Source organism: Ctenopharyngodon idella, chromosome 4, assembly GCF_019924925.1.
Source record: "Ctenopharyngodon idella isolate HZGC_01 chromosome 4, HZGC01, whole genome shotgun sequence".
NCBI classification, from domain to species: Eukaryota; Metazoa; Chordata; class Actinopteri; order Cypriniformes; family Xenocyprididae; genus Ctenopharyngodon; species Ctenopharyngodon idella.
Window position 1 is genome coordinate 12,163,856 of NC_067223.1, and position 21,769 is coordinate 12,185,624.

The following is a 21,769-nucleotide window of genomic DNA, read 5'->3' on the forward strand; positions in this document are numbered from 1 at the left end:
CATTGCGTTTGTTCACAAAACAATTGTGTTCCCGAGAAACTTTTGCGTTCGCTCACAAAACATTTGCGTTCCCCTGAGAAACTTTTGCGTTTGCTCACTTAACAATTGCGTTGCTCCAAGAAACATTGTTCGTTCGCAAAATATTTGCACTCCCCTGAGAAACTTTTGTTTGTTCACAAAACAATTGCGTTCCCCCAAGAAATATTGCAGTAATTCGCAAAATATTTGCGTTCCCATGAGAAACTTTTGCTTTCGCTCACAAAACATTTGCAATCCCCCAAGAAACATTGCGTTCATTCGCAATATATTTTCGTTCCCCTGAGAAACTTTTGCTTTTACTCACAAAACGATTGCGTTCCCCCAAGAAACATAGCGTTTGTCTGCAAAACATTTGCAATCCCCCAAGAAACGTATTTGTTCTCAAAATATTTTTGTTCCCCTGAGAAACTTTTGTATTCACCCGCAAAGAGCTCAATGTTTCAAAAGCATTGACATAATTTTTCCTCCTGTCTCATATTTTTTTTCCATCACTATGTCCCTATAGGGGCTTCGTAAAAATGCATAAACATATGAGGTTTCTATTTTAGGTGCTAAATTATGGTCACTATTTTTAGTCATGCGTTCAGTTTCTAGGCAACAGACACACTTTGAGTAAAAGCATCTGTCAAATGCATAAAAGCAAAGGTTTTTTTCCCTATTTTTTATCTTTTTTATTTACTTTTTTGTGTATTAAATTAGTTTTGCGATGTGACAAATACATTTACATTAATTGTTCATATTCCATGTAGACTTTCAATTATCAAGAGGTCTTTAAAAAGCACGAAAGTAATTAAAAAATTAAGTACAGTGAATTCAGGTAAATTGCATGACTTTTCATAGTCCTTGTGATGATGACTGTCTAAAAGTTTCACAATTTACCTAATTTTATCCTAATAATTAGAAAAGTCTTGTTTAAAATACAACACAACACTTCTGTCACTGCTTGAAATTTCATGTTAACTCTCCTAATATATTACAAACCCACATACAGTGTGTCTCAGTGGGTTGTTGCAGTGAAGCGCACGACGAAAGGAGTAGATAAAAAAACAGTCTTTATTAAATTCAAACAGAAAGCCCAGGAGATCACAGGAGGAAACAATAACAATATATGATATCAGACAATGAGCTGAACAAAACAGGGAGTATATAAACAGAGAAGCAAACAAGGGAGCTAAATGATACACAGGTGTAATTAATGAGAAAATTAACAAGGAATAACCACAGGAAATCAGGAAACAGGGAAAACCCAGCAAAAAACACAATGAAACTAAATATAGCCGTGACACAGTGCCAGCCTATAAATGCATCTGTATAATGCATAACTTTCAAGCATTGAATTTTAACCTCAGACGTTAATGCTAACCGTCAGTCACTCTTTCATTGTAATGCAGGTCCACACTTCCCCTTAATCTAACTGAGAAATTAAACAGTGTTTACTTTGGCTTAAAAACTAACTTAGTCATTTTTTGTTCCCATTCATTAGTGATGGCAATTTCCTTTGTGCAGATGAGAGAGAGAGAGGGGGGATTGATTAAATTCTGCATTAAAAATGAAAAGTGTGCGAAAAAGAAGGTCACAGAGTGACTTTCCCCACTCTGAAGGGCTTTACAACTTTGTACTGTAAGAAGATATGATTCTGTGCATACATACACCACCATCAAGAATATAAATCAAATGGCTTACGATTTATTTGTTCCCTGATAAGGGTGTTGGGCATGAAAGATTATGAATAATATAATTCTGTCATTGGACATCCATCATGATACTGACGATTCAAGTTTATTGAGTTAACAAAACTTAAATTAATCATATCTTTCAGTAATGTCTTATTCTATCTCTATCTAGAGATACAACGAGTCTCAACAGAATTAATCATATCTTTATCCTACAATACCAGATGTTACATAAGTGAAAAAAAGTGCTGGCATCTGTAGATAGACATGAGGAAGAAGCATCATGGGAATTTGGCAAATTTAGAAACCTGCAAGCTTTGCTTTTATCACTTTTCTCCTGCTTTACCTCAGTTATCTTCCTAAGCATGTTAACATGATAATAGCGGCACACATACAGTATGAGTGATCTTTCATCATGCGCAATATCGCTCAGTAAGGTGATTCCCTTGAGCTCCCCATGATATCGTGGCATTTGTCCAGTCTCCTTTCAGGAATGACCAATCATTTCCTGTTGTGACAGGCATTTAGATGAATGTGATCTTCTGCTTTAGTGATATGTCACCCTGCTCTAACGGAGTCATGGTAATTACTGCGCTCTGGGGAACGTAATGCATCATGAACAGGACTTTTGATGTGCTGTGAAGATGCACCCTGCATATAAGAGCTGAGGTCAGGCAATCACTAAAAGAATGTTCAAAAATGTGTTGATGTTGATTAAAGCAAGATTGGGCTTTACTGTACATATGATGCTTTGGAAGTCAATCATCCAGGGGTCACAAAAGTCAAAACATTTAATTGTAGAAAATGCAAAAAGCATCCATATAAACTCTGGTTTCCCCTCTGAGATGACTGAAGATTTAACAATGTTTAGTGATTTACCAACTTCAATTGCAATTTCAATAGTTTCATGTCCTTGGCTGCCACCGATTTGCCACAAAAACACGTTGTTAATGCATACCTTATTTATCCTTGTAAGTGATCCTGTGACGTATTTTCTTTTAAATTGTATGCTTTTGTTTTACAGTTTTTGAGGATGAAGGCGTGTCACAACCTGTCCACGCCAACATCTGACTAGCTTCTCCCTTATAACAGATGAATTTTCACCGGTAATGCAGTCTATGACTTCAGCAGCAAAAGAAATGGAAAGCCTCCTCCATTGCAAAAGCTGGTGAGTCTATTTATTTTCCTGTCATAACCAATGCACGATTATATGGCTTGCTGCATTTTATTATTAGCATTTAGCATTGTTTTTTCCATGCTAAACACTATCAGAGCACTTGTGACTCACAACTTGATGTGTAAAATTCTGTAATAAATTAATTAATAATTAATTGTAAGCAAACAATCAGTTCTTGTTTGTTGGATGCAGAAATGGGCAGGAATAAAGATCTGAGCGACTTTGACAGGGGCCAAACTGATATGGCAAGATGAATGGGTCAGAGTGTCTCTGAAACAGCAAGGCTTGTGTGTAGCTCCCGGTCAGCAGTGGTAAGAATTTACTAACAATGGTATGAGGAGGGACAAACCGGCAACAAGGTTTATCGAAGCATGAGGGCAATGATGGCTATCCCGTCTGGTCTGAGCCAACAGAAGATCTACCGTGGCACAAGTCACAGAAAATTTTAATGATGGTTATGGGACGAATGTGTCACAACACACAGTTCAACACACTGTGCTGCGTATGGGGCTGTGTAGCTGCAGACCAATCAGAGTGCCTATGTCCACCATCGAAAGCGCCTACAATGGGCACGTGAGTGTCTGAACTGGACCTCGAAGCAGTGGAAGAAGGTCACCTGGTCCATTTTCTTTTACCTCACATGGACGGCCGTGGACGTGTGCACCGTTTACCTGGGAAAGTGATATCACCAGGATTCACTATTGGGCGACGAGAAGCAGGTGGAGGGAGTTTGATGCTCTTCTGCAGGGAAACCCTAAGTCCGGCCATTCATGTGGATGTAAACTTGACACGTGCCACCTACCTAAGCATTGTTGCAGACCAGGTATACACCCCTTCATGACAATGGTGTTCCCTGGTGGAAGTGGCCTCTTTCAGCAGGGTAATGCATTGTTCAGGAATGGTTTGAGGAACATGATGGAGATTTCAAAGTGTTGCCCTGGCCTCCAAATTCCCTAAATCTCAATCCAATTGAGCATCTGTGGGATGACCCACTGTGGATCGAACTTGTTGGTCCAGCACATCCCAGAGATGCTCAATCTACACAAACCTTAAAAGGTTAGTTCACCCAAAAATGAAATTTATCCCATAATTTACTCACCCTCAAGCCATCATCAGTGTATATGATTTTCTTTTTTTAGTCAAACACAATCAGAGTTATATTAAAAAAACGTTCTGGCTCTTCCAAGCTTTATAATGGGAGTGATAGGTACCCTAGATTTTGAAGCCCAAAAAAGTTCATCCATCCACCATAAAAGTAATCCATATGGCTCCAGGGGGTAAAGGCCTTCTGAAGTGAAGTGATGCATTTTTGTAAGAAAAATATCCATAATTATAACTTGATAAACTGTAATCAGTAGCTTCCGGTAATGTCCGTCCGCGTGTTCACGAAAGAGTCGAGTTCCGGCGTATGATTTATGATGTAGGAGTAGCATAATCTTAGGTGAAAGTAGACGCCTCTCGCGGTTCAGACACAAAAAGAGCTGGGCAACAAACTTAAGCTCCTCCAACATTTCTCTTTAAAATTCTCTTTTTCGACTTCTAATTTGTGACCGGTGTTTTGTTTTGCTCCATCCTCTTCGCTTCCGCATTTGTTAATACGTCATGCTTCGGGTTAGAGGTCACTGTTTGACCGGAACTATACTCACATACAACCATTACTGAAAGTCAGATTATAGTTTATAAAATTATAAATATGGATATTTTTCTTACAAAAACGCATCGCTTTGCTACAGAAGGTCTTTATTTACCCCCGAAGCTGTATGGATTACTTTTATGATGGATGGATGCACTTTTTGAGCTTCAAAAAAATGGTACCATTCACTCCTATTATAAAGGACAAGCCAGGATATTTTTTAATATAACTCCGATTGTGTTTGGCTGAAAGAAGAAAGACATACACCTAGGATGGCTTGAGGGTAAGTAAATTATGGGATCATTTTCATTTTTGGGTGAACTATCCCTTCAATATTCGCCTTCACCTCTGACGGGTCATAATGTTGGTTCATCAGTGTGTGTGTTTATATGCAGTACAGGACATATATAGGTTTAGGACAGCAGGGGAAAAAACAAATTTATATACAAATTTATATACACCCAAAATCCTTGACTTTGGAATTGCAATGCTAGTTCTCATCCATCAAACTGCGTGCAAACCTGAGTCAAGCTGGCCATCAACCTTCTGAAAGCACTCAAAAATACAACTCTCGATTGGCACTAATGCATTTTTGCTGTCTCCTAAGACTAGCGTCAGTCAGCAAAGAGAGGCGAGTATTCAAGCTCAACGTTTTAAAGCGGCAGTCGGAGTCTCGGCTGAAAAGAGTAGCTTTAAGCGTTAAGCCCGTCCAGGAGGTCTCAGAGCACACCCTCTAAATCCCACCATTAACGTCCACGGATAAAGGTAACAATGATTAACGCTAAAGCCGATAGCGTCAAACGGCAGCATTCGTCACCGGTGGCAGTTCGCTGTCAGCGCAGGTGATTCATTATGCTTAGCTTATTTTAATTAGCTTTGCTGCCACACAGCTAATTGGTTGCGGATTGTAAGCAGAAAAGAGCCGGTGCCTCGAGGCGAGGTGTTAAGACGACTAGAGCGCTTATATCAAATCTGATTTAAGTAATAAGCATTTTCAAAAGGCCAGCTGGCTATCAGTGCCAGGTACATGTCATGTGACCTTTTTAAAAGGCGTGCGTGGAAATGTTGCAAGCCAATAAAGCATGTGTTAGTGAACAATGCTCTAGCTCTCCGTTTCTGTTGGTTCTCCTCTTCCATGAATTCGTATGAGCTAGATTTTGCTTTTATTGTGAGAAGAAAGTAATATCAGATCAGAGGCTTCTGACAGCTTCAGGAAGGCAAGTTATTTGTGAGCATCTTATCAGCAGCTGTGGCAGCAGACGTATGGCGCGACTTTATCTGTGACAGAGGAAGGCATCACGCACAAACACACACATAAACAGCCGTGTGCAGGCACATGACGGAGGAGGGTCTCGCACTCTTCAGACTTCAGTGCTTCAAACACGTCTTTGCCTTCATATGCTTCTGCCGCACGTATCATCCCTCTGATCTGTTTACTTACAGGGAATGTTACGGCAAACATGGAAGGAGGAATAACGCTCACATTTTAATTTCAAGCGCAAGCGTGCTCAGTACAAAAAGCAGCTCATCCACCTTTAAAATTTAAAATGCCTCAAGGCTGTGCTCAAAACCCGGCTTTTTGTGTCTCTAGTATAATATTGCTAGTTATCATTTGATCTGGCACCCACTTTAATGTCCAACCAAAGCATGCCATAACAATGGAAATGCATACCGTATTGCTCAGAGATTGCTCAGAAAATGTAATGGGTTTTTCATTCAATGTTATTTTAGTATTATTTAACTATTATAGTATTCATTAATAGTTTGACTTTTTTATATTTTCAGTTTTTACTTTAATTTTAGTTTTAGTGAATTGCTATGTCCTTTTGTCATTTTTAGGGGTTCCCGATCTGAACCAAACCAGTGCAGCAAGATTCTCTGGAGTCTAATTGTCAATAATTATTCACAAAAAAAGGGCCACCAAAACATTTGAAGTGGGCAGAGCCACTTTAACTAAAATGGCTATAACTTGTGAACAGAATGAGATATTTTCACCAAACTCGGCACACATATGTAAGAGCTCATTCTGTAGTTGCATGAAAAAGGGCACGGCGACTGGCCATTTGGTGGCGCTATAACATGCAAAATAACTTAAATGCATTTTTGCGTTTTTCACGTGCATAAAGGATTGCATATGACATGATTTTTTCGCACACGCCCACAACATTCTTACCACATGGTAGAACTCCTCATTCTGAGCAACTTTGCCCCTAGGACCACCACTGTCCATCGAATCATTCGTTAAATACTGGAGATTATTTCAAAAACCTACTTTTGCAAACTAGTCCTAGGTTTGTGTCTCAACCTCGATAACTGTTTAAAAGCTTTACAAAACATACATTTCCTATGGGAAATTGCCTCTATTGGCTGTAAATGGTCTTTTCCATCTATGATCGAGATGGTCACAGGCTTGCTAATTGAAACATAATACCTTTTTACGCATGTGCTTAAAAGCCTTAAAGCGCATGAACCCCGATAATTGCTGCTAACAGCTATATTTATAAGTTGTTGGGTTTTTTTTTAAATATTTCTATATAGCTCCTATTTATTTTTATTTCAGTTTTAGTATTTTAGCACTTCAGCTTAAACTTATTTATTTCAGTTAGTTGCTAGCAACATTTCTAATTTTCATTTAAAGCTTTTAAGTTTAAATTTTTCATGTCCTTATATAGTACAGTGAAATAACTGCTGTTTTAGTTTTTGTAAATATTTTAAATTAGATTTTATTTTTACACTTTTGTATTTTCTGTTTTCATTTCATTTTAGTTCATTTTGTAGTCATTTTGTTGTGTGTTTTTGTCATTTTTATCAGTTATACCTATATAGTTATTAAGTTTTAGTTTTAGTTTAATTTTAGTTATTTTAGTACTTTAACTGAAACTTAATGAAAATGAGATATGTTGCCTTGGAAAATAGCTGAATAAAATATATTTTTTAAATATTTTATTTTGTCATTTAATGTTTCATTTCATTACTAGTAAAAATTATTTTTATCATTTTAGTTTTAGTTACCAATAACCCTGGTTTCACCGATAAATAAATAGAAATACAAATAAACCTTGAAATCCCCTTGAAATCTCATTGGTCCAAAATCTCACTCCACATAGGTGTATATTAAACATCAAAAATCTTCTGATGAACAGACAGATTTGATCTAGGAAGAAAAGTTAAAATTCATACTGAAATTTCTGATCTTGGCATCTTGACAGATCTAAGAATAGTTTAGAAGATTGTTGAGATGTCTTCTGAAACTTTTTCCAGGGCTTTTTTTTCCTCAGGAAGAAATCGGAGAAGCAGGAGAGATACTTTAAATCTCCAATTGCTGTCCATTTAAAGTCATTGTAGGAGAAACAATAGAGATGTTAAAAAGATCTCGTTCGTAATTTTTCTTTTTTACGGGGCAGACACCTTAAATAGCATTTGACTAAGCGAATTTGCCTGAGATGTTTTGCTCGCAGTGTTTTAAACAAAACTATCAGTGTGCTTTGAAATTGAATAGCCCTGGAAGTACCACGGATATCACTTTATACTGAAGACTAGCTGCGGGTGTCAGACTCGCCTTCAGCCTGTCTGCTGTCCCGGCCTACGTAGAGATGGCAGGCGGAGTAAATTGAACTGATCTGTGTTGATTAAGGTTGAACTGAGGGCAGAAGAGAGCAGGGACGCGAAGGTCACCCCCTTTATCTATAATCACATCACAGCCGAGCGCTACTGGTGGATCAGCGTCTCATAATTACTCATTATTCATGAGTCGGTCAGAGAGAGAGATTCACATGATGTACTGCTCCCTTGCGCTCCTGAAATGGCAGCTACAGGAGATGTTTGGTTAGAATAATGACATAAATGTTAATCCTGATGTTCAGACGGGTAATTGCGCGGAATGAACCACCTGTGTTTGTTCCCGACTGTTAAAACACGGCAAACTAAAACGCAGCGATTAAAGGTTAAAAACATCCTTGCTCATCAAAACATGTTCCGCTTGTCCTTTGGCCTTACTTCTATGTCTGCCAGATCATGCGGTTTTAGGGGATCAATATCCAATCCTTCTTATTACAGATTAATCCCTGAATATCCCAGCTTCATTAAAACTCTATCTGACAGTTGCTATGTTTGGAATGCATTGCCAGTGTACTGCATACTGTATACATTCTATTTATTTTAACAAACTAACTGTGAAACAGATGCATGCAATTCAGTGAGTGGGCATCTCTAAAATAAAAATAGGGATATTTTTGTATTCTTTTCTTTTTTTTATCTTTTGTCAGTCTAACCACATATAACCACAAATATGACAAAACGCACCATAAAACCATATTGGTGCTTGTGTTAGGACGTCATGACTTTTAGTCACATACTGTAACAAACAATAAGGTTTGAGGTGTTTGATTATTCTCAATACACAAGTTTATAAATGTTTTGATTTAAAGGGATAGTTCACCCAAAAATGAAAATTCTGTCATTATTTACTCACCCTCATGTCGTTCCACACCCGTAAGACCTTCATTGATCTTCGGAACACAAATTAAGATATTTTTGATAAAATCTGATGGCTCAGTGAGGCCTCCATTGCCAGCAAAATAATTAACACTTTCAGATGCCCAGAAAGCTACTGAAGCAGCTAAAAAACTGCTTTAAAAAGCAGTTAAAACAGTTCATGTGACTACAGTGGTTCAACCTTATTGTTATGAAGCGACTTTTTGTGCGCCAAAAACAACAAAATAATGACTTTATTCAATAATATCTAGTGATGGGCAATTTCAAAACACTGCTTCATGAAGCTTCGAAGCTTTACAAATCTTTTGTTTCGAATCAGTGGATCAGAGCTTGTATCAAACTGCCAAAGTCAAACTGCCCAGTGGTGAACTATTGAAATTTCAAAACACTTATGACGTAACGAAGCCTCGTTTACTGAAATCACGTGAATTTGGAAGTTTGATACACGATCCGAACCACTGATTCAAAACAAAAGATTCGTAAAGCTTAAGAGCTTCATGAAGCAGTGTTTTGAGATCACCCATCATTAGATATTGTTGAATAAAATCGTTATTTTGTTTTTTTGTCACATGAACTGTTTTAAATATGTCTTTTCTGGGCAACTGAAAGTGTTAATTATCTTGCTGGCAATGGAGGCCTCACTGAGCCATTGGATTTTATCAAAAATATCTTAATTTGTGTTCAAAGATGAACGAAGGTCTTACAGGTGTGGAATGACATGAGGGTGAGTAATTAATGACAGAATTTTCATTTTTGGGTGAACTAACCCTTTAATTTGAGAGGGATAACCTCCTATGTTTTGCTTTGTTTATCATAAAGTGATTTTGCTGCTTCAGAAAGAAAAAGTCATGCCGGGTGCATTGTAAAAAAGAAGTGTTGGTTTAACTTAAAAAAGTAAGTTACCTGGTTGCCTTAATTTTGAGTTGATTGAAATTAAACATTTGAGTTCATACAATGAAGGCGATTGGTTTAATCAACAGAAACACAAAATATGATGTCATCTGAACCACATTAATTATCTAAGTTGATTTAACAAAAGAAAAAATGTTGTGATAACAAATCATGAAAAGAATTTTTTACAGTTTGAGTAAATAAATAAATGAGCAAATAATTTTCATTTTTGGGTGAACCGTCCCTTTAACAGCTATAATATCTGCCCTTATCTTTTTGAAAGGGTATTAATATTATATCAGTTCATTGAACATGTTTATCTTGTGATGTGATGAGAATAACCCCAAGGACATACTTGTTTGTACAACCGATTGCATCAGTGCTTCCCACACCAGCGGCCCATTATTAGACACGATTATCACTGCACAAACAGCAAAAGGGACAAACCAGACCACCATTCAAAAAAAGAGTCCTATTTATCCTTTGATAAATCCTGTCCCTTCAATCGGGGGTGTCTAGAGGACCAGAATAGATAGCAGTCAAATTCATCATCGCCTCATATCTCATATAGAGTTCCGCTGCAGTGCATACAGTTTATTACAATGCCTCATGAAGCTGTCGACTCAAAGTGTTCAGAGAGAACGACACTCGTTCCAAATGGCTTTCATGCCGATCTAAAATTCAATTGCATTGTGTCAAAGAAGAGCCAAGTCCCAAGATGCCTGCTGCTTGAAGCGTCATCCTTCTCTATTGTTTTTTTTTTTTTTGCTCAAACCGTTTAAGAACTATTGTTAGCTGTTGGGTTCAAAAACAGTTTTCAGTCCTAAAAAAATAAGAGGGAGGTAATACAGAGGCTAACACAACATTGCACTTAGCTTAATGAAGAACAGAAAGTGAAATGGCATGTCATGTCACGGCTACAGATTCGTGTTGCTCAACACACCCACCTTAAGCATAGCTCTTTTAGAGAAAGACAAGGAGCAGAAGATAAAGGTGACAGCTAAAGATATACATTGGCGTGATAAAAAAGTTAAGTCGTCTTCTTCTAAGACACATTTCCTTTGGCACCATGGCCCCGGCTGTGGAGCCAAGGCAGTCATTATGGGTGAAAAACTGTCCCGGTTCAGGGCCCTGACTTTATTGGAATTGCTCGTAAGTGTCACTACGTCACACTTGTCCCCTGAGGTGTATTACTCCATGGTGAAATAAGTGCTGGGTGATAAAAGAAAATGCTCTATCTGTGCCAGAGGGAGCCCGCAAACGCGGAAATGGCACTGCACAGCTGTATGGACAATATATTGGCAGAAATAAAATTGCCTTTGAGCAAGACAGAGGAACACAGGTTAGTTCTCTGATCAGAGAATGTTTGAGGTTTATGAGCTTAAAGGGATAGTTCACCCAATAATCCATATGAATTGAGTGGTTTAACCCATTTTTCTGAAGAGACTCAAACACTTTATATGATGAACAGATTGAATTTAGGCTTTTATTCACATAAACACTGATCAGCGAACATAAACAAAAGCTCAACCGAACCTGCTTCATGTGTGAGAACAAACCTCTTTCAGAAGTTCAAACATGCTGCATAAACACGAGAAAGAACCTCACTGGTTCTTGCAGAAGCTCAAACGTGCTGCAAAACAAACAAGAATGAACCTCATAGGTTCTCGCACATCAAGCGAACATGCTTGAGCTTCCGTTTACACAACTGATGTGTGAGCTGATGAATGTTTATATGTGAATAAAAGCCTAAATTCAATCTGTTCATCATATAAAGTGATTGAGTCTCTTCAGAAAATTTGGTATAAACTGCTCAATTTATATGGATTAGTTGTAGAATCTCTTTATGAACTTTTTGAAGTGTCAAAGTGGTAGTTACATAGCTGTCAATGGAGGGACAGAAAGCTCTCAGATTTCATCAAAAAGATCTTCATTTGTGTTCTGAAGATGAACGAAAGTCTTATGGGTTTGGAACGACATGAGGGTGAGTAATTAATGACAGAATTTTCATTTTTGGGTGAACTATCCCTTTAATGTATTAGTTTTACAACCTAAACCAAGAACGGAATAATTATTGGTTCATTTAAATAAAAAATACCATTTCCGAATGACATTCGGTTGCGTTAGTGGTTCTTGCGCATGCATTCTTCCGCCGATGCACACTGAACATGGTACTAAAATATAGGGTTTCCTGCAATACTGTATATACTGCATATTATTGTCAAAACACAGTTACCAAATCAACAGTGTGAAAATGATGGCGGGAGTAGTCTAGTTCACAAGTGCATGTAGTTTTTTAATGGATCAAAAACATAAAGTGCAACCAGTGTAGTCTGACTCCTAACAAATGACTCTGAGTCGGTTCTTTAGTGAATCAAAACAAACAGCTTAACCAATCCGACTCCCAAATGAATAAAAAGATTACACTTTTCCTTCCATGACTTCCATTCATATGCAGATGTGGGAGACAGGAAACGCAAGCTCATTTAAATGTGTTCGCTGTGTTCCAACTTTAAAGTTTTGCTGAACTGCGAATTTGTATCATATAAAGACGTGTGACCAATAGAAGACTGATAAATCAGTAAATCTGCAAAATTGCAGTGTTGCATTAACGTGTTTCAATCAGTGTAGTACTAACTGGTTGTTTATATGACAAAATGTAGTGAAAGGTGCATATAATGAGCTTTTTAGTAATATTTTATATATATGCAAATATATTAATTAAATATCGACGCAGTCAGGCGGAAACCTCCAATTTTCATCTTTTTTCCCATAAATCATTACTATTGGTAACCCTTTACGTCTGTCTGTGGGTTTTGCAAATATATAACCAATAAAAAAAAAAAGTATTAAAAAGACCTTGTGACTAAACCTCATATTTCCATTGGATCCTCAAACTGTCAATAAAACCTCATACCTTTACCCCGCCTCTATTGTGAATGAAGTGTCGCATGCAGTTTGGAACGTCTCTGCTTGTTTTGCAATGCAAGGGTAAATAAAGACCTGGTTTGTTATTGGTTTACTAGATTTACACTGGTTCAGTGTTTTCTTTACTCAAGAAACACTATAAAGGCTAATGTTTTATTTATTTGAGGAGTGGAGAAGAGTGTCTTACTCTAGCATTTGTCGTCAAGTCATAGCCAATAAGCCTACTGTATTAAATATTTAATGCATGTTAACAAATTGAACCTTTTTGTAAACTGTTACCATTAAGACTAATTTTAGTATCCTGCCTTTAAGGGGAATTCTGTATTGTGAAATAGGAAAAGTCAGAATTTGTCCCATGAGTTTTGTGAACATGGAACTTTCTTGGCTGTAATAAACCAGTGTTTGGAGTTTCTCCTCTGACAGGTTGAAGCAGACAAATGAGGAGACTCACAGCCCACCTGAAGCCCAGGAGAACGCAGCCCGAGCAGACATGCCAGCGGAGGCCCCTGCTAATTATCAGGCCTCTTCATGACTGACATCTGCCTCCTACCCCACTATTAGGACATCACCAGTGACTTGAAGAAGAAAAAAAACAACAACGAGGGGTTCCACTGTAAGCACAACATTGTGACTTTGTGGAGGTGTTATCTGTTTTCATTTTACACAATTAATGAATTTATATTGCCTGAATTCTTTTGTGGGTTCATGGTGCGATAAGGTCCATCTGATGACGGATGCAGTCTGGTTTATGATGAGAGGCTTTCTAATCGTCATGATCGATGCAGAAAGTAATTTGTTCAGGGTCATAAGCTAATTGGCACCAATTTAGCACCCTTTTGATGATATATGAATTTCCCAAATGTATTTTCAGATTTGTTTGTAATGAGGTGGAGATCTGCTGGTTTAAATAATGAACTCTATTAGAGCATTGGTTCAGTTACGTTATTTCAAGAAATACAAAACCTTCCTAAAATGTTGCTATTTACAATGTACTAATACTAATAGCAGTACATGCTAATTGTCATGCATTCTTAAAAGTAGAATTTACAGTATATACATACAGTACTTGATATACTGTAGTAGTACACTCAAGTTGTACTATTTGTTGTGCTAACTAAATAGCAGTCCATACTAGCACGTACTAAATTCTAGTGTAAGTACATTCTAAATAGTAGCGCATACTCCATATTTGGTACATTCTAGCTGCATACATTCTAGAAATATAGAACCTTCCTAAAATGTTACTACTTTCTTTCATTCTTTTGTTTCTCAATAATAGTTTAAAATGAACTGAAATTCAAGTTCAGCTCTATATATTCCAGCATTGTGCCTAAACAGATTAAGTCTTCATTTTCTGGCCTCCTGATGTGAGAAGTAATACTGATGTCGACTCTGGAGACTGTAGGCATGGTGATGGTTCGTCTGTCGAGTGCCTGCCCTTTGGTGGCCTTGTCCGTCTGAGGCATCTGCGGCTCAGTGGAGCGTTTCTTGGCCGTCTCATGCTCTATCACTCCCAATGACGGAACACAGCACCAGACCCGTATGGCCATGAGGGGTGCTGGAGTCAAAGCGATCCGCCAGCCTAGCTGACTTCTCTGGTCGAAGGGTCAACACTGGGGTCATTCAGCACCTAAAGTCACCCTGATGCACTCATATGAAAATTCCATAGATGTGCCTTTGATTGGCATTGCACACAAGGATAGGTTCAATCAAAAGGTAATACAAAATATCCTTTGAAAAAAAAAGCTTAATATTTGTAGTGCAAACAAAACAGCAGTATATACTAATTGTTGTGCATTCTTGGAAGTAAGATATACAGTACTAGTTATATACATGCTTGATTAGTTGTAGTACTTAGAAGTAATGTATATTTGCTAAAGTAATGGAAGCAATTTGTTGTGCCAACTAAATAGCAGTCCATACTAGTCTGTACTAAATAGTAGAACATTCTAGTGTTAGTACATTCTCAATAGTAGTACATATTTGTCATCCATATTTGGTTGAAATATTGCGTTATATAAACTAAATGAAAATGACAAAGTTTTTATATTTTATTTTAGTTAACATTTATATTATTTCAAGCAATGAAAATGTTTTTACGGTTTTAGTTAACTGTAATAACACTGTAATAACTGTATAGTAACTGTAGTGTATGCTATGTAGTAGTCTACATACTACACTCTAAAAAATGCTGGGTTAAAAACAACCCAAGTTAGGTTAAAAATGAACAAACCCAGCGATTGGGGTGTTTTAACCCAGTGGTTGGGTTAAATGTTTGCTCAACGTGCTTGGCAGTTTTATTTAACAGGTTGATAATTAAAAATCAGACATATTTATTAGAGGCAACAATAATAATCAAAAGGTGAACATTTATTAATAAGCAATTTAATAAACGTTTATTGTTTAATTATTATTCATTAAACTTAATAATAAATGTTAATTTTGGGTTCATTTTAAGCAAGCAATACAGTAATTTTAGTTGAGTTAAATAAAACTGCCCAGCAGGTTGGGCAAACATTTAACCCAACCGCTGGGTTAAAACAACCCAATCACTGGGTTTTTCCATTTTCAACCCAACTTGGGTTGTTTTTAACCCAGCATTTTTTAGAGTGTAGTTATATACAGTACATAGTGGATGTTAGTACATACTAGATGTAATGCATTCTACTAGGAAACAAGCAAAAATACTAAAGTGTGAATTAAAAATTGTGTATGCAGTATATGGATGACTACACGTGTGAGAATGCATGTTGTTTCTTTGAAAGCTCTTAAATGGTCTAGCAGTGCAGGGAACAGGAGTCATTCTGCCCTCAGTTCCTGCTAAAGCGAGCTATCAGACACAACAGGGTGATGGTGTGTTCAGTTGCCATGGAAATCCAAGTTAGTGGACCAGACCACATGCAACAAGGTTCAATGGCTCAAAAAATCTCAAATGAACTGATGTAACAATCTGCATGCAATTAATTCTTGCACTACTTCAACTGCTTTCGGCTGTTTGCTTTGTGAATGAATGCCTTCTCTTTCAGTTCAGTTCCCTCTAGTTTACTATATAGTTTTGTATATTAACATTATTGAGGAATACGGCTGTGTTTTATACCACTGTATAGTTGCAAAGCTGAATCTTGGTTATATACAGATGGTATTTTTATTGCTAATCACTGCAAACTGTTATTTTCCACCAATGTATCAATGTTTGGCAATATATGAGCACAGTCCAGTTAGCCCCTCCTGGTAGATGCCGCAACACTTTTTTCTCGACAGCCATTCATAAAGTAGCCACGTATTCTTACAATATTAAATATTTGCCCAGTAAACATATAAATCATAATTCCTTTATACTATAGTAGGCAACTTATGTTTGACGTCACAGCTCTGGATATAGCTGCTAGTGAACGGCTTGGGATGAGATTGTGATAAATGGGAACACAACACTAGATTTCTCCAGATATTATTATAGACATTGTTGTTCTCAGTGCACTGTTGTGCAAATGTGTCAATCTCTGACCCCTAGTGGTGGACTGTTGTATTGTTTGGGAAGCTTATATATGAACAAAGGAGGGATAGTTCACTTTCACTGTTTCACTAAACAAAAGTCTTTTGTCCCTGTTTTTTAATATGCCATTTTGGTGATACCTAATGTGGTAGGTATATTATGTTTGTTTAAAACATTGTCATTGTATACAGTGTGTAATTTCAGTTGCATCTTTATTTTCAGTTTCAGAAAAAAAAAGAAACTCATCAAATAGGATAGCCTACACCTAAAACAATCAACTTCACTTCAGTGTCTGAAGTTTATTGAGGCTGAAGTTTCCAGCTGAATTGATTACTTTTGGCACAAATTATGATTATGGGGACAGATAATAGATTAGTACACATATTACCTCAAAATGTTTTTTCCATAGTGCATGAGTTGTAACATTTTAACATCTGAATCATAAACCAGCCCATATATGGCTTTTCTGACATATAGTAAACTTGCTCGGTAGCTCACCTGGTACAGCATTGCACTTGCAATTCAGTGTCACAAGTCACTAGTATTTGTAGAAGCAAGCTAAAATGACACGGTTGCTTTAGCAAATGCGTTTTTATCTCACATTTGCTTTTGTTAACACTATTGGTTAGGTTTTTAAGTAGGGTTTAGTTGTAGATATGTTAAATTCAAATGCGATAGAGAATTACTTTTAGCGCCACTCACCAGACATTTCCAAACTGCTGTAATACGTACAACAACCAACGTACACTGTAAACCCGAATAAGTTGGGCTAACTCAAAAAATTTGAGGTAATCTGTTACATCAAATTTTTTGTTATGATGTTCCCAATTTTAAGTAACCAGAACTATCACATTTTGAGTTTGTAGTACTCATGCATGTTAATTGCTCCTAACTTGAAGTACTGAGTTAGCTAACTTATACATTTTTATAGCAATTAACATAAAAGTTTTAGTTAATTAACTTTTTTATTTTGAGTTCTTGGAAATCAAATAAGTTATTTACAAAATGCAGGCAGATTCAAGTTCATCTGATAAAACTGTTTCTGATAAAACTGAACGCGTTTTTAATGTCACTCACCAAACATTTAATTTCTGAATTGCTACGATATAACAACCAAAGTAAAAAAAAAAAAAACTTTTCCAGATTGACGTTCATCTGTTTTGGATACAACTGAAAGCGCTTTTAACTTTGAAAGTGTTACAAAATATGCCAAAAGCAATGTAATATGTGCAGAAAAGTTGCCACAGGCATGTTTTTCCAATGAGTATGGTTGGTCAGATCTCACACACTGTTTTGAATGTGCACTTACTGTCTGTCGAACATTAGTTGGAAGGGAATAAGGTTGTTGCCATGATAATTATCTTTGAGAACTCTGATTATGTTTAGAATACTTAGTTCATTACATATACCATAGTCAAAATTTTTCATTTCAGAAATCAGGTCACCATAGGCTACTGTCAATCAGCTTTCAGTACTTCAGGTTTAGTACTCCCACTGAAACAATTTTATGTGTACATGCAGGTATCATAAGGGAAAAGTGAATTTTCTTTCATCTGATCCACATTTTTCTCAAAGCTACTATCCACAGGAGCAGTGGATTGAGGGCAGATGTTTCTCTCAATAGCTCACATCACATTAGCATAATGATCAAGTGCAGCACGAACTAAATATTTGATAGCCGGGCCCAGTGCGTATATGTGTGTGCGTTTGATGTTTGTTTGGTCCTATCACACTGGGGTTGTTTGAGGTCAGATAAAGGCTGTTCCTGATTCTACAAGGGGGAAAACACAACCCCGGATGCTCCTCACTATAAGCCGTAAGATTGTTTGAAAATGCCCCAGTTCAGATAAACACACTGAATATGAGTTTAAAAAAAGAAAGCATGTCAAAACACAGCAACAAGTTCCTCGCTTCTGTCTCCTATCAAGAAAAACATGTTCTCTCTGCCCCGGGAACGGGCGCTCTCATCCGTGTTAAACAGTCGACTCCCCCCTGAGAGCTGGGGTGAAGACAGAAACAGAGCGAGTGTCCCACAGGCTAGCAGCTCGCACAACACCCTGCAGAGAGAACGATGCCAGCAACGACTAGCACAGCTTTCTCTGATCAGTCAAGCATAATGCAATAAAGTGCCTGGATCTCGCTAACTGTTACCCGTATTTCTGCAGCACTCCTAGGGTAAATGATACCACTGGGTGGCATTACTTTTCAGAACGTTTTTCATTTGCAAGCCTATGGACCTTTTTCATAAACTCTGTTGACATGTTTCCACAAAGTAGGCATGAAACAGAAGTTAAAGTCTAGTGATGTATATCCTTTTGAACGGCTTCTTGAACCAGAAAAAAATGTAGGGCAGGACTTGATTATGTCCTTTGGGAATTGATTGGATTGTTGTGGTTTGCTATTGCTGTGATCTCATGTGATTGATAGGTTGTCCCGCCCCCGCGCCAGTAAACGCATCATCAGAAAAGAGATGTCACTACAAGAGGGAGGGGAAATTATGCTGCGTTCACACCATGTCATAATTGATAAAGGGATAGTTCACCCAAAAATGACAATTACCCCGTAATTTACTCACCCTCAAGCCATTCTAGGTGTATATGACTTTCTTCTTCAGTCAAAGACAATCAGTTATATTAAAAACTATTCTGGCTCTTCCAAGCTTTATACTGGGAGTGAACAGTAACTGAGATTTTGAAGCCCAGAGAAGCACATCCATCCATCATAAAAGTAATCCATACGGCTCAAGGGGGTTAATAAAGGCCTTCTGAAGCAAAGCGATGCGTTTTTGTAATCGATCGACCAAAACGCATCTTAATACCAGGTGTAAACAGGGCCTTTCAGAAGATGCATAATAGCGCCCCCTACCATGTAACAGTGAAAACATGGATTGCCGGAAAAGCGTTGTGTCATAAATGACTGAAAAATTACAGGGAAAGAGTTAACAACATGTACTTACTATAGGGTTAGGATTAAGGTTTGGTTTACTGTTACTAGCATGTATGTATGCATAATTCACTGTTATTACTATACAGTAAGGATATGTAACAAGGACACTGTAAAATAAAGTCTTACTTTTTCCTCTTTTGGAAAGTCATAGAAACACTAAATTTAGATTTTTTTTTTTTTTTTCTATTGAGGCGAAAATTATATTTCTTGTAGTTTCTGTTCACCACTATACTGTAGAAGTTTACGCTTCTGAAAAGCCTGGAAATATGGAAAGGGTCCATAGACTCGCTGCTGCTATTCGGGTCTTTCACTCGCTATGATTTACAGTCTGTTCAGGATTTTGCAGTGATTTGTAATGGCACACGTGTTAGAAGTGGATTTATCAAGATGCAGTCGAACCACATGCTGGGAGACCACTAACATTTTCGAGTATTGACGAGCATTAAAAAACTCCCACCCCGTCCACGTCTAAACCAGCTTGCTTGCAAGTGATTAGTGACTTCATTACCCATGAGCCACTCCGTCACTCTCGATAGGCCTGTTTTCGGCAAATGGTTGTCGCGTCGCCAGCGGTGATAGACAGGGAGTGACGTCAGCCTCGTTGTTAATGGGGTGGGCATTTGAGAGCAATTTCCCCTATCTGCGTAGGGTCACTGGGGAATCTCTTAATGGGAAATCGTTATGCAAATCCAATGTAATTAAAACAGGAACCACATGCCTCAGAACCTTGTGTGTGTGTGTGTGTGTGTGTGTGTGTGTGTGTGTGTGTGTGTGTTTCGTGGGTGTTAATTTACATCATTAAGCAGGCAAATTAGCAGTAGCCAGAATGAGCAGCTGATTATTTTAGGTTCATGTCTGATAATGTGTTCGTGGGGGTAAAAAAGGGCCATAACAATTCCAGGACATTCAAGCTGAACATTATTTGTGAAATTTACTTGGCAGCGAAGGGGCCCTTATTTTGGAGTCACTTAAAAGGGAATTATTTCATGCATTAATGATAGTTTGGATGGGTTATTATGCTGTTGGTTAAGAAGCCGCACACAAAATTATCATAATGAGGGGGGCAATCCCACAATGGGCTTGTATTGACATTATTACACAATCCAAGAGTAAGAAATCACTTTAATTCTCCGTAATAACATTTCCTGAAGCACAATATTGTTTCTACTGCAGATCCTTTTACTGTTGAGGTTTTCGTATCGTAAATGAACAAGGAAACACTGTGCCTTTTGCTTTCTGCCAAGAAAATGCATAGAAGAGCTGATAAATTCACGTAAACAGATCTCGGCTTTGTATATATTCCCATAGGAAAGAAACATCTCAAATGAGATCTCCTTGACAGCAATGAGATGGAGAGCAAATGGAGACTTTTTGTACTCTGATTTTTCTGTTTGCCAAGTTCCAGTTATTTCCCCTCTAGTTCCAGAAGAGATCTCAGCAATGTTTCAGACTGTGCTCATTTGCCAAGAAAAAGTCTGGAAACGAATACCAAAGACTTCAATATGAACTCCATCATTTCCTCCAATTCCTCCATGACCATCTGAGGAGATCTGAGGTATGCTGTCTAGAATTTACAACTCTATATTCTGAGTGTATGTCAACAATGGTCTCATTTGTTCCAAATTTTAGCTCTTTTAAAAAATTCTAAGATATTTATACTACCGTTTAATATTTTGGGGTCGGTAAGATTATTTAATGTTCATAAGTCTTACTAAGGCTGCATTTATTTGACTAAAAACAAGCCAAAGGTTGCGGGTTCGATTCTCAATACCGGCAGGAAATGACTGAGGTGCCCTTGAGCAAGGCTCCTAACACCCCCAATTGCTTCCTGGGCGCCACAGCAAAAATGGCTGCCCACTGCTCCGGGTGTGTTTGTCTATGGTTTGAAGTGTGTGTGTGTTCACTACTTACTACTCCTAATGTGTTTTCACTAACTAGAAGGGTTAATTGCAGAGGACAATTTCCGAGTATGGGTTACCATACATGGCCTTCACATGTCACTATATCAGTCTTACTTTTCAGTATCAAATTAGACAAAGTCTTACAATTCTGTAGCAACTGCATAGCAAACTATATTAGGCCTGTATGACTTTCAAACTAATGTTTAAACTGTTCTAAATGTTCAGTCGAGGCTTTGACAAGCCAACATTCCTACTTTGTCTTGACAGATTTCCTTTTTCTAACTTGTTAGCAGTTTTTAAACACATTAGCACATTGTTTAAACCCTCAGTCATTCAGTTACAAGCTAACCTGCATTATCCTCGAGAGTTTAAAGGCCAGGGTCATGTTATCAGAGATGACAGTGAAGAGTGTGATAGCAACAAGTGAGAACCAGCCCTCCTAAAAATAAACGTGATCAGAGGTGCGTGCTGTGCTGCACATGTATTCAATACACCGCAGACAAGAGCGCATGAGCGATGCGTCATGGGACCGTTGTGTTCACTCCATCTTTCAGTGCCTGTCGACAGCTGCCGCTTTCATACTTCAGATTCCAC

At 37.7% G+C, this 21,769-nt stretch overlaps 1 long non-coding RNA gene across 1 annotated transcript in view; it reads left to right on the forward strand.

The window, feature by feature from the left end:
- LOC127510429 (uncharacterized) overlaps window positions 1-14,028 on the forward strand; it is a 113,447-nt gene extending 99,419 nt beyond the window's left edge. Inside the window, exons 7-8 of the long non-coding RNA XR_007929623.1 lie at window positions 2,737-2,880; window positions 13,259-14,028. This is a non-coding gene — a long non-coding RNA (uncharacterized LOC127510429). The remainder of the gene's footprint in view (window positions 1-2,736; window positions 2,881-13,258) is intronic.
- Window positions 14,029-21,769: the final 7,741 nt, after the last annotated feature.